This window comes from Gymnoscopelus braueri, assembly GCF_963280865.1.
Source record: "Gymnoscopelus braueri genome assembly, chromosome: 12".
NCBI classification, from domain to species: Eukaryota; Metazoa; Chordata; class Actinopteri; order Myctophiformes; family Myctophidae; genus Gymnoscopelus; species Gymnoscopelus braueri.
The window spans coordinates 42,814,804-42,824,948 of NC_137614.1; the positions used below are offsets into that span (position 1 = coordinate 42,814,804).

A 10,145-nucleotide genomic window follows, 5' to 3' on the forward strand; every position below is an offset into this window, starting at 1 on the left:
AAATCTAACATAGAAATAATAAACTAGTTCTGTACCATTAAAAGGGGCTGTGTAAGTGATATTTGTATGTATATATATTTTTTTTGGTTAAGATAATTGTTAAATAGCTCTGTATTCCGATAGCAGTCATTGCTATAGCGTGATACACACACACACACACACACACACACACACACACACACACACACACACACACACACACACACACACACACACACACACACACACACACAAAGGGGTTCTTCAGCATTCATCAGTAGTTCTTTGTTTGGGATGGTTGAGGTGTGTATATATTGTAGCACCAATGTCTTACAAAGAACCTGTTATAAGCCCCTGGTTCTCTTAAAGGCTCTCTACTCTTCATCTTAGTTTAGGCACCTGGGTCTATCTATACCAGTGGTTTTCAACCCTTTTCATATTCAAGGTCCATTATTTATTCAGCATTTGAGCCACAGAACCACCATTTGATGAGATTTAGACTCTCAGACCCAAAACTTTGAATATTTTGTTCGTATCGTTGGATGAGATTTCGTCCACAATTCCATGCTGTGTTAATGTGGTACCATAGGAGAGATAACAGGCCAGCGTTTATCAAAATAACAATTCTTTAATTAAGTAATGCAGATGTTTAACGATAATGTAACTCTTGAGAGCGTAAAATGAAACCAAATGGACCCTTACGGGTCCATTTGGTTTCATTTTACGCTCTCAAGAGTTAAAGACCTATAAGGGTCCATTTGGTTACCAACTCTACATCATTTAGCTGGGGACCACCTGGAATGGCCACCTCAATGGCCACTGGTGGTCCCCGGACCACTGGTTGAGAACCACTGCTCTATATACCACCAATTTTGACAAAGGTGCTGTCACCTTTAATATACCTCTCACTATACTGTAATTAATATACTGTGTGTACTGGTGTATATATCGCCCCAAAAGAGGTTCCCCTATGATTACGAGCCAAAGAACCATTTGCTGTGCTATTTTAGCACCATTTCCTTTTTTTTTGTGTGCAGACGCGATGGTGTTTGGCAACGAGAACTAATTTCCAAGCTAACGGCGCGTGGCGTGAACATTATTCCTGTCAGCAAGTGACAGCGTCGTACTACGGAGTATGAATTAGGATTTTGTTGTCGTCGGGCAGAAACCGCTTATCTCCATACGTTAACTTTTTGTGTTTTTTCTTAAATTAATGCCCTAATACTTGATCATACTACACTAACTACTTTTTTTTTTTTTTTTTTTTCTTTTTTTTTTGGACAGAGACGATTTATAGAGAAACTTACAGAGGGATTGGAATGGATGCAGCTAAGCAGGTTTTAGAGGCGTTGTTGTCAGTATTCTTACAAAATCCACCAATAACATACCCATACCCATATATATATATATACTGTTAGCATTCAGGTTATAAGTGGTTTGCATTCTGCCATACAGCAGCAGTATAAAGCTTAGTCTCATGAGTCAGTTATGTGACTTCAAATCAAAGAGCATCTTGGAAACCAGGTGTTTTCTATTGAACTCGTTCCTGTTTCTCCCTCCCTATAAATGGGCCCCTATAAAAGGGCCAGGGGACATGACATTTCATGCTAAAAAAAAAAGGTCTCAATGTCCATATCCACAGACTGACTGAATATTATTATTCAATTTGCAAAACAAGCTTGTTGCAAACATTTCCATATAAAAAATATGTTTCATATAATGTCAGTGCATTGTTCAGAGCCCAATGTTATTACATGTTCTCAAATGTATGCACAGTATGTACACAGCACACTAAGTACATGGTACAAAAAGGGGCCTTCAACCCCTTTTCTGAGGAGAACATAATAGCCGAAAATAGCAGATCTACAAGCTATTTATTTATTTATTTATTTGTTATTTGTTGTACTGTAGATTGGCAATTTTTTGCAAAGCAGGTTTGGTTCAGGTGGAAAAAAGAGCAGACCAAGGCAAGCACACCTCTTCTCAAGTATTGAGGGTTTAAGTGGTTAACTGTCTGACAATACACATTAACATGAATCCCAACACAACGCTACACAAGTCTATGAATCTATCTCTGAAATCTATGAGAAAGTTTCATCTGCAACATCATTTTATACAATATGTAGTGGGGGGGGTCCCTGCTTCATCTCTCTCTCAGCTAAGGGGTCCTTGGCCTGAAAAACGTTGAAGACCCCTGCCATTATAGATTGTAACAAGAAGCAGCAGGGCAGCGAGAGAGAGGCCAACAGTGTGTCCATGTTGACATGTTATATCTCTCTTCCTTGCTCATTGTGTCCTGTGTTGTATAAAAACCTGCTCCAACACGTCTCTCAGTACTGAGTTACAATTCACAACTCTCCAACATAAAGACAATACCTGAAGAACACAGGAAATAAATCATTATAAATGACAAGGACCTCCAACTTGATATGTATTTGGCCTCCTCGTCCCCCATTTGAAAAGGTTTTGTGCCAGGGAGGCAGGGACCCCCCATAAGAGAAGATTATTTGTCCAAAAAAAAAAATAGCATGCTCTACAAGCTCACAACGACTTACATTGTGACACGTGGTGAGTTTGTAGATCGGCTATTTTTGAGTGGCAAAAATAAAAAGTGCTTCAACTGTTCCTCATTTTGCTGGGGACCTCACTTTGAGTACAATGAAGAGGTGAATGTCAGTAACTTACGGTTTCATCAGCAATGAAAGTAGATCATTGTAAAAAATAAAAAAGAATGCCATGGCAGGTGGAAATTTTTCCTTGTGCTCATGAATATAGCCAGCCAAGGGGAATCTCTAGCTCATTGGGCAGGGACGAAGCATCATCATCCATTTAGAAAGAAAAATGATAGGTTGTCAAACGTAATAATATAACTTTGGAAAACTCTCTCTCGTATCTGTCTCTCTATCACTTCATCATCAGCCCGACAAGGCCAGGGAATGATATCGTCTCTGTCGTGGTTGGAAAACCTCATATGTCCAAAACTGTCTCTTTTCAGGATTCAAATTCAAAAGTGTCAAAAGTAGCAGATCTACAAGCTCGAAACGCGGCGCGTTTCGAGCTTGTAGATCTGCTACTTTTGATGCTTTTGTGTGACGCTGTAGTGTGATCAAGTAGGGCGTTCATTTACAACACAAAAAAAACCCACAAAAAGTTAGAATGTGGAGATAAGCGCTTTCTGCAGTATAGTGCAGTGCTGCTGGGAGAATCAATGATGTCTTTGTGTGTCCGGGGTATGAAATCATCTCACCAGATCTCGAACATAACTGGCACATGGCCATGCACCGGTTTGGCGGTGCTTTTTTTTGCGGTGAACCGCCTAAAAAAAGCTCAAACTCAATGTTGTTGACATAGTAAACTCTAACATCATCATCTGCTGCCTGCGGCTGAAAGTGAAAATGTAATCGATGCATTTCTGATATCTTCAAAAAGGAACAGATAGCTTAATAATGGATCTTGATAAGGCTGTTTTTTTTTTTTTCTGTGAATGAGAAGCGTTGGCTGGACTGTTTGCTTCACTAGCACCAGGTCAGTTCAGTGCCCTACGAGACATTCCAAACAGTCATTGTATGCTTTGTCTGCCCAGTAGTGTGACCTTTAAACCTTTTGCTCAGTGTGACACATACAGTTTACACTCGCACGCACGCACGCACGCACGCACACGCACGCACACACACACACACACACACACACACACACACACACACACACACACACACACACACACACACACACACACACACCCCTAAACAACATACTACAATGAATTCCCGCATCTGCAGTGATAAGATAAAGTCCTCAGTCACTCAGCATTGAACACATGTCACAGACAAACATGTTTTAAACCCCCTTAAACCGCAGGGGTCTTCAACGTTTTTCAGGCCAAGGACCCCCTATAGCTGAGAGAGAGATGAAGCAGGGACCCCCTCTATATTGTATAAAATTGTGTTGTAGATTATTATTTTTTTCTTTTTACTTGGTCTGCTTTTTTCCCCTCTACACCAAACTCCTTGCCAAAAAAATAGCCGATCTACAAATTCACAACGCCTCGCAGGCTTGAAGATCGGCTATTTTTGTTCTCCTCAGAAAAGGGATGCTAGTGGTTGATGTAAAAAAAATATCATATCACACAAATATTTGGCGGGCCCCCCTGTAGTGACTCTGAGGACCCCCTAGGGGTCCCGGACCCCCTGTTGAAGACCCCTGCCCTAAACAGTGAAACTGATGATAATGATGTAATTAATGGCAGGTTAAATGATGATGAGGATTCTTTGGAAACATAAAGCACATCATTCTGAAAGTGAGAATGCAGTTTCTTTTCCCACTGACCAGTCAGTGACCACTACAAATTAGGCTACTAGAACATTCAGACCACATGCTGAGCAACCATGTGTTGAATGAATTCATAATAATAACAAAAAAGTTTTCTATATATACATTGATAGACCCTCTATAGCTATGTATGTTACAAAGTTCATCATTTGGGTTGATTTTAAGCATCTAAATCCGATGATACAATTTAATCTGGTTTAATTAATTGGTTTATTGTTACTTTCCTCTGAGTCTGAGACTCTGAGTAGCTTAAATTGTAAACTTTTTAAATGAAAGGGCATGATCATCATGTTCTCCACTCCATCTGTGTGTTGAACAGGCTTTTTACACACTGAAGCAAGTGTGTGTATTATGTATGCACTGGCATGCTGAATGGAAAACACTTCCATCTCATCATCTACACACAAAAAAATAATGAATAAAAAAACACTCTCACACAACTGATCCCCCATACGGGACAACGACATTGTAAAACAATAATAATAATGGTACTGATCATGTACTCACCTTGCGTTGATGTTGCGTTGCTGGTCAGTGTGCGGACGGTGCGCTTCACATGGAAAACTTGTCCATGAAGTTTGTGTGCGTTCCGCTCCGTGCGGGAGGGTGTGTGACGGTGTTGCCACGTCCGCTTATTATAAGCGACTTTGACATGACTCGGAGTATAGAACCGCACCGCTGCTCCTTGACTTGGAAAGGAGCCAGTTTAAGGTCAGTGGCTCTCAAACTTTTTCATATCAAGGACCCCCAAATTGACACTTATTAGTTATTAGCCCACGGACCCCCATTTGAAAAAGATATGCCAGGGACCCATAAGAGATTTTTACGGCTCTAGCAGTGATTCTCAACCATTTTAATTGTAAGGACCCCCAGTTTGACATGCATTAGGCTACGGACCGCCATTTAATGGCATTTCTATCTCTGGGGCCCCAATTCATATTGTAAAATCAATGTTAATTTAACTCTGAGAGTGTACAAATGGAACCAAATGGACCCGTTAGAGACCATTTGGTTCCATTTGGTTCCATTGGACCCGTTAGCCGAAACCAAATGGAACCAAATGGACCAAATGAACCAAATGGACCCTAACAGGTCCATTTGGTTCCATTTGTACACTCTCAGAGTTACAGACCCATAAGGGTCCATTTGGTTCCTAACTATCCATCATTTAGCTGGGGACCTCCCTCAAGGACCCCTGGGGATCCCCGGACCTTGAGAACCAATAGCTTAGGTGGTTCAGGCATATAGTACGGAATACGGATGCCTCCCGAGCGTCTCCCTAGGGAGGTCCTCGCTGCACGTCCCTCTGGGAAGAGAAAGCCTCAGGATCCCCCAGGAGGAAGTTGCAAATGTTAATTGCTCTGGAAAGGGAAGACTGGAAATCTCTGTAGGACTTGTTACCCCCCGGACCCGATTCCCGGGTAAGTGGTTGATGGGCTTTGGGCTTGTTTTTCTGTTAAGTTGCTTGTAAATATTGGTAGTTGTAGGTTGCGTTTTTTTTGGGGCTTGTTTCTAAATGTAGTTGCTTATTTGGGGCTTTCCAAATGTTGTTTAGCTAGTGGTTCTCAAACATTTTTATGTCAAGGACCCCCAAATTAATATATATTTGTCCACCCATCTAAAAAGATTTTATTTGAAAATAGCAGATTTACAAGCTCACAACGCGCGCTGTGAGCTTGTCTGATGTCTATGTTTAAAGTGCTCATGTGGCCCATATAGTGGCTTCTTTTGGGCTTGTTTTCCTAGACCCATGGTTGCTTGTTTCTCTCACAGAATCTGGCAACCCTAGTGTGTGTGTGTGTGTGAGTGAGTGAGCGCCCCTCTCCCTTTTAGGAGGAGGAGGGACGACATGCTGCTGCCAGTGGAATTGTTCCAAAATAACTTCGCGGTCAGGAATGAATTCAACTTCACATTTATTCGCCTTTATAATGACTGCAAATTATTCCTCATCACTGCTTGAATCCATAATGTCTCTCTTGCGAACATCTGTGAATTCCATTGCTGTACCTTTCTGAAGGATGTGCGAACGAACAGCCGATCAATTTACTTTGGTATAATTAGACCATGCTATTTTGTGCCAGGTTGTTGTAAGTTATTAATTTAGACGTGAAAAGCTATCTCTGTTCTAACTTCTCTTTCAGTGATAGCCTATATCAACTTAGCCCATGCAGGTTATAGTTTCACTTTCTTTCCTTAAATAGACACCAATATATCGCCTCTCCTAAATCAAAGTCACACAAACATCATTAAATATCACATGATGTCTTTACATCAAACTATCTTTTTTTTTTTAAATAATTGCGTTTACATCATATCATCTGGCTGTCTCTGGGGGCTGTAATTCAATAAAGAGCACTATATCTGTCAGAATATACAGACTCTTTTAAAGAGTATCTAATCTAATTTTAGCCTGATCTGGTGCACACTGTTGTATAGCAATCCTCACTTCTGCAATATAACTGATGAGTTTGAACTCTGGTGTCGTTTGGGTCAGCAGCATAAACCAAGACAAAAGCAGCTTCAGTGGATGAATAGATTGATCACACAGACCCAAGGGCCAGTGGGGGCCATAGGCTACTTTGTTTTAGGGGCCCCCCTTGACTAATCAATGACAGAGAGTCAGTGGCCCCATTAGTGGTCCTTTCTGTGTTCGGTCTCATGAATATGCACACAGCTGCAAAGTAGGGGAAAAACACAAGGACGCCTTTTTCGTGTGAATCGGGAATCATCGAAAGTGATACAAACATCTCGACTTGGGACTTGGCTCTGTAACGCTGTTTGTTTCTTCACTGCATGTTTTCTTCTGAATTTCAAATTCAGTTCAGTAATTGTTAACAGTTGAATGACATTGCATGCAACACACACACACACACACACACACACACACACACACACACACACACACACACACACACACACACACACACACACACACACACACACACACACACACACACACACACGCACAATCCTCGGTGTACATAACTCAGAGAATGTACAAATGTAACCAAATGGACCCGACCCACACACACACACACACACACACACACACACACACACACACACACACACACACACACACACACGCACACACACACACACACACACACACACACACACACACACACACACACACACACACACACACACACACACACACACACACACACACACACACACACACACAGTAAAATCCTCAGTGTAACTCAGAGAATGTACAAATGTAACCAAATGGACCCTGTGAGTCACCACAGGTCCATTTGGTTACATTTGGACACTCCCAGAGTTAAATAAACACTAAAAGGTGTGTACCGTGCATGAATCAAAACTATAGCCAATTGAATGTTGGAACGCAAACACATCTGGACCTAATAGGTTCCACAGTTACAGTACAGTAGGCTATGTCACCGAGTACATCCACAATCACATCCAATATTGTGATTTGTACACAGTGTGTATCTGGGGGCTGCACACCGCATGCAGAGACAGACGCCACACATTGTTTTCTGGTCCAAAGTTATAAACGTGATCTCAGCTTGACCTGTGCCAGGCAGACTTTTAATAACTCTGGACACGTGAGTTTGAATGTCCCTGGAACGAGGCATATACCTAAGTCCCTATAGAGGTTGTTGTCACTCCGCCCCAGGCCTGTCCAGACCGACTCTGACTGGAGACCTGTACGGGTTCACCCTCAGTATGACAGGCATGCAAAAACACCCCAGGAGAGGAAATTAAATTTGAAGTCTGCTTTTCTTCTTTGCTAAAGGTTTGTACACTTGATATAGATTATGTAACGCGGGCTAAATGCATTGACCACCCACTGTGTGGGTAACAATTACTACTGGACTAATTAACGGGGTTCCACTTGGGAAGCAAAGGCAATGTCTCCCTCTGTGGTGTTTAACATTTGATCTCCTTTCGCTTGTGAATGGGGGAAAATATGCACATTTTTTCAGTGTCTGCTGAAATGAAACCCCTTTTTTTTTAATGATCAATGGCCGCAAACTGAGAATTTCCCCTGACACGGAAGACTCACACAACAGCACGTATGCTTAATGGGTTCACCACCCCTGAGACCCCCTGACTCCGGCAGGGGGACGTCATCTTGTCACCGGCAGGCAGCACACAGAGAACCAAATGGTCCTCGTTCACTCCCAGTAGTTGACCTCTCCCTGCTCCCCGGGGCGAGACGACCTGGTTGCAGTAAGGCCTGGTTTCTCCAGTCGTACACAGTAACGTAACCTGACACACGCTGGAGTTTCCAAAGGTAATTGCGAACCCCGCTCTGTTGTGATTTCCCATCCATGCATGCTGGAGAAAGGTGACTTCTGCCAATACTAATTCGGCGAGACCACTGACTGCAGCGCCGCCTCTGGATAAATCCGCCTAATGGCCCTGCTTGCCCCCCCCCCCCCCCCCCCCACAACAGTGTTCACAGAGACAGTGGTTCTCAACCTGTGGGTTAGGGTTATGGACTTTTAAGACCTTTTTAATACTTAAAAAAAAAGAAGGAAAAGAATGTAATGAAAGAAGACCATTACTGCATCAAAAGTGATCAACGACTATAAAAACTAGTCAAACATTGGCCAAATTGTCAAATAATATAAGATTTTTTCCCAGATTGTTTCACAATATTTATCTGTGGAACCGAGTCAAACTAAATGTAATGCCTCAACTCCTGAAAATTCCAAGTGCTTGTCAGGGTGGGGGTCAGTTCAAATTATGATTATTTTCGGAGTCCCCAGTTAAAAAATATGATTATTTTGGGGGGGGTCGCGGCCTGAAAAGTTTGAGAACCACTGCTGTGTTGGAGCAGGGGTCTTCGCTGTTGTTTCAGGCCAAGGACCTCTTGGCCTATAGCTGAGAGAGAGATGAAGCAGCGACTCTCACTTTGTATTTATTTTGTATTTGTTTTAGAAAGCCTTCCATCCAGCTAGACAAAGAGGTTTTCTAATAAGCCAGCTCACCACATTTAGCTGATTGTCTCATCAATGTGTGTTGACCGTTGAGACTAGGTTTAGCAAAGACAGGTTTTTCTTTTTAAGTGCCAATGGGTTCTGCCTCCAAGTGATGATGCAGTCTTGACGGCTTCATAGATCTGTCTGACAGCAGCATAGCCTGATCAGTGTTGTTCAAATTAAATCGTTTTTTTTGTTTGTCTGTTTATTTATATACACAAGCTCTTTGCTAGGCATTTAGGTGACATTTCTGGAGGCATTTCTTCCCCCCCCTATCACACAAAGAACTTGGCATACCTCTGTGTAGTAACTCATGAGGACCCCCTGGGGAGTCCCGGCCCCCCTGTTGAAGACCTACGCTGTAGAGAGAGAGAGAGAAACATCGATTACACAATGTTTGTTATTTGTCCTCCAAGTCGAGTGAAGTCATCCCCCACTCGGTTAGCTTGGCTACACTAGAGTCACTGTGTTTCTGCGTTGGCTTTCACCGCATCCCATGCCAGTGACAATGACATCACTGTCTAGCTGGGCAGGTGTTAATATTATCTGTCTGTTGCGTGACATTGCGTGTCCTCATCTCCCCTCTCTGTTTGAACAGGTGGAATGAGGTTCTCGCTATGGTCTCACTTCATGGTCACGTGTGTAAGAATGTTACTGTATTGCCACATGCAGTGTGTAATCCCCCAGCCTGTTTATTGCACAAGGGGGTTTAGCTTACAGTAAGTGTGTGTGGTTCAGACATTGTGGTTTTTTCATCCTCCCTCGCAAAAAGAATCTCTTTTTATACCAGCTACGGGGTTGGGAGGGGGGACCCCGAGAAGTGGGGTCGCGGGAAGGTGATGGTGGGGTCGCACACTGGAAATAATACAGATGTATCCC

General features: G+C 42.6%; 1 protein-coding gene across 1 annotated transcript in view; it reads right to left on the minus strand.

Moving 5' to 3' along the window:
- LOC308096134 (fibulin-2-like) overlaps window positions 1-4,869 on the minus strand; it is a 91,106-nt gene extending 86,237 nt beyond the window's left edge. Inside the window, exon 1 of the mRNA XM_080443431.1 lies at window positions 4,816-4,869. The gene's annotated coding sequence lies outside the window, so the exon portion shown is untranslated. The remainder of the gene's footprint in view (window positions 1-4,815) is intronic.
- Window positions 4,870-10,145: the final 5,276 nt, after the last annotated feature.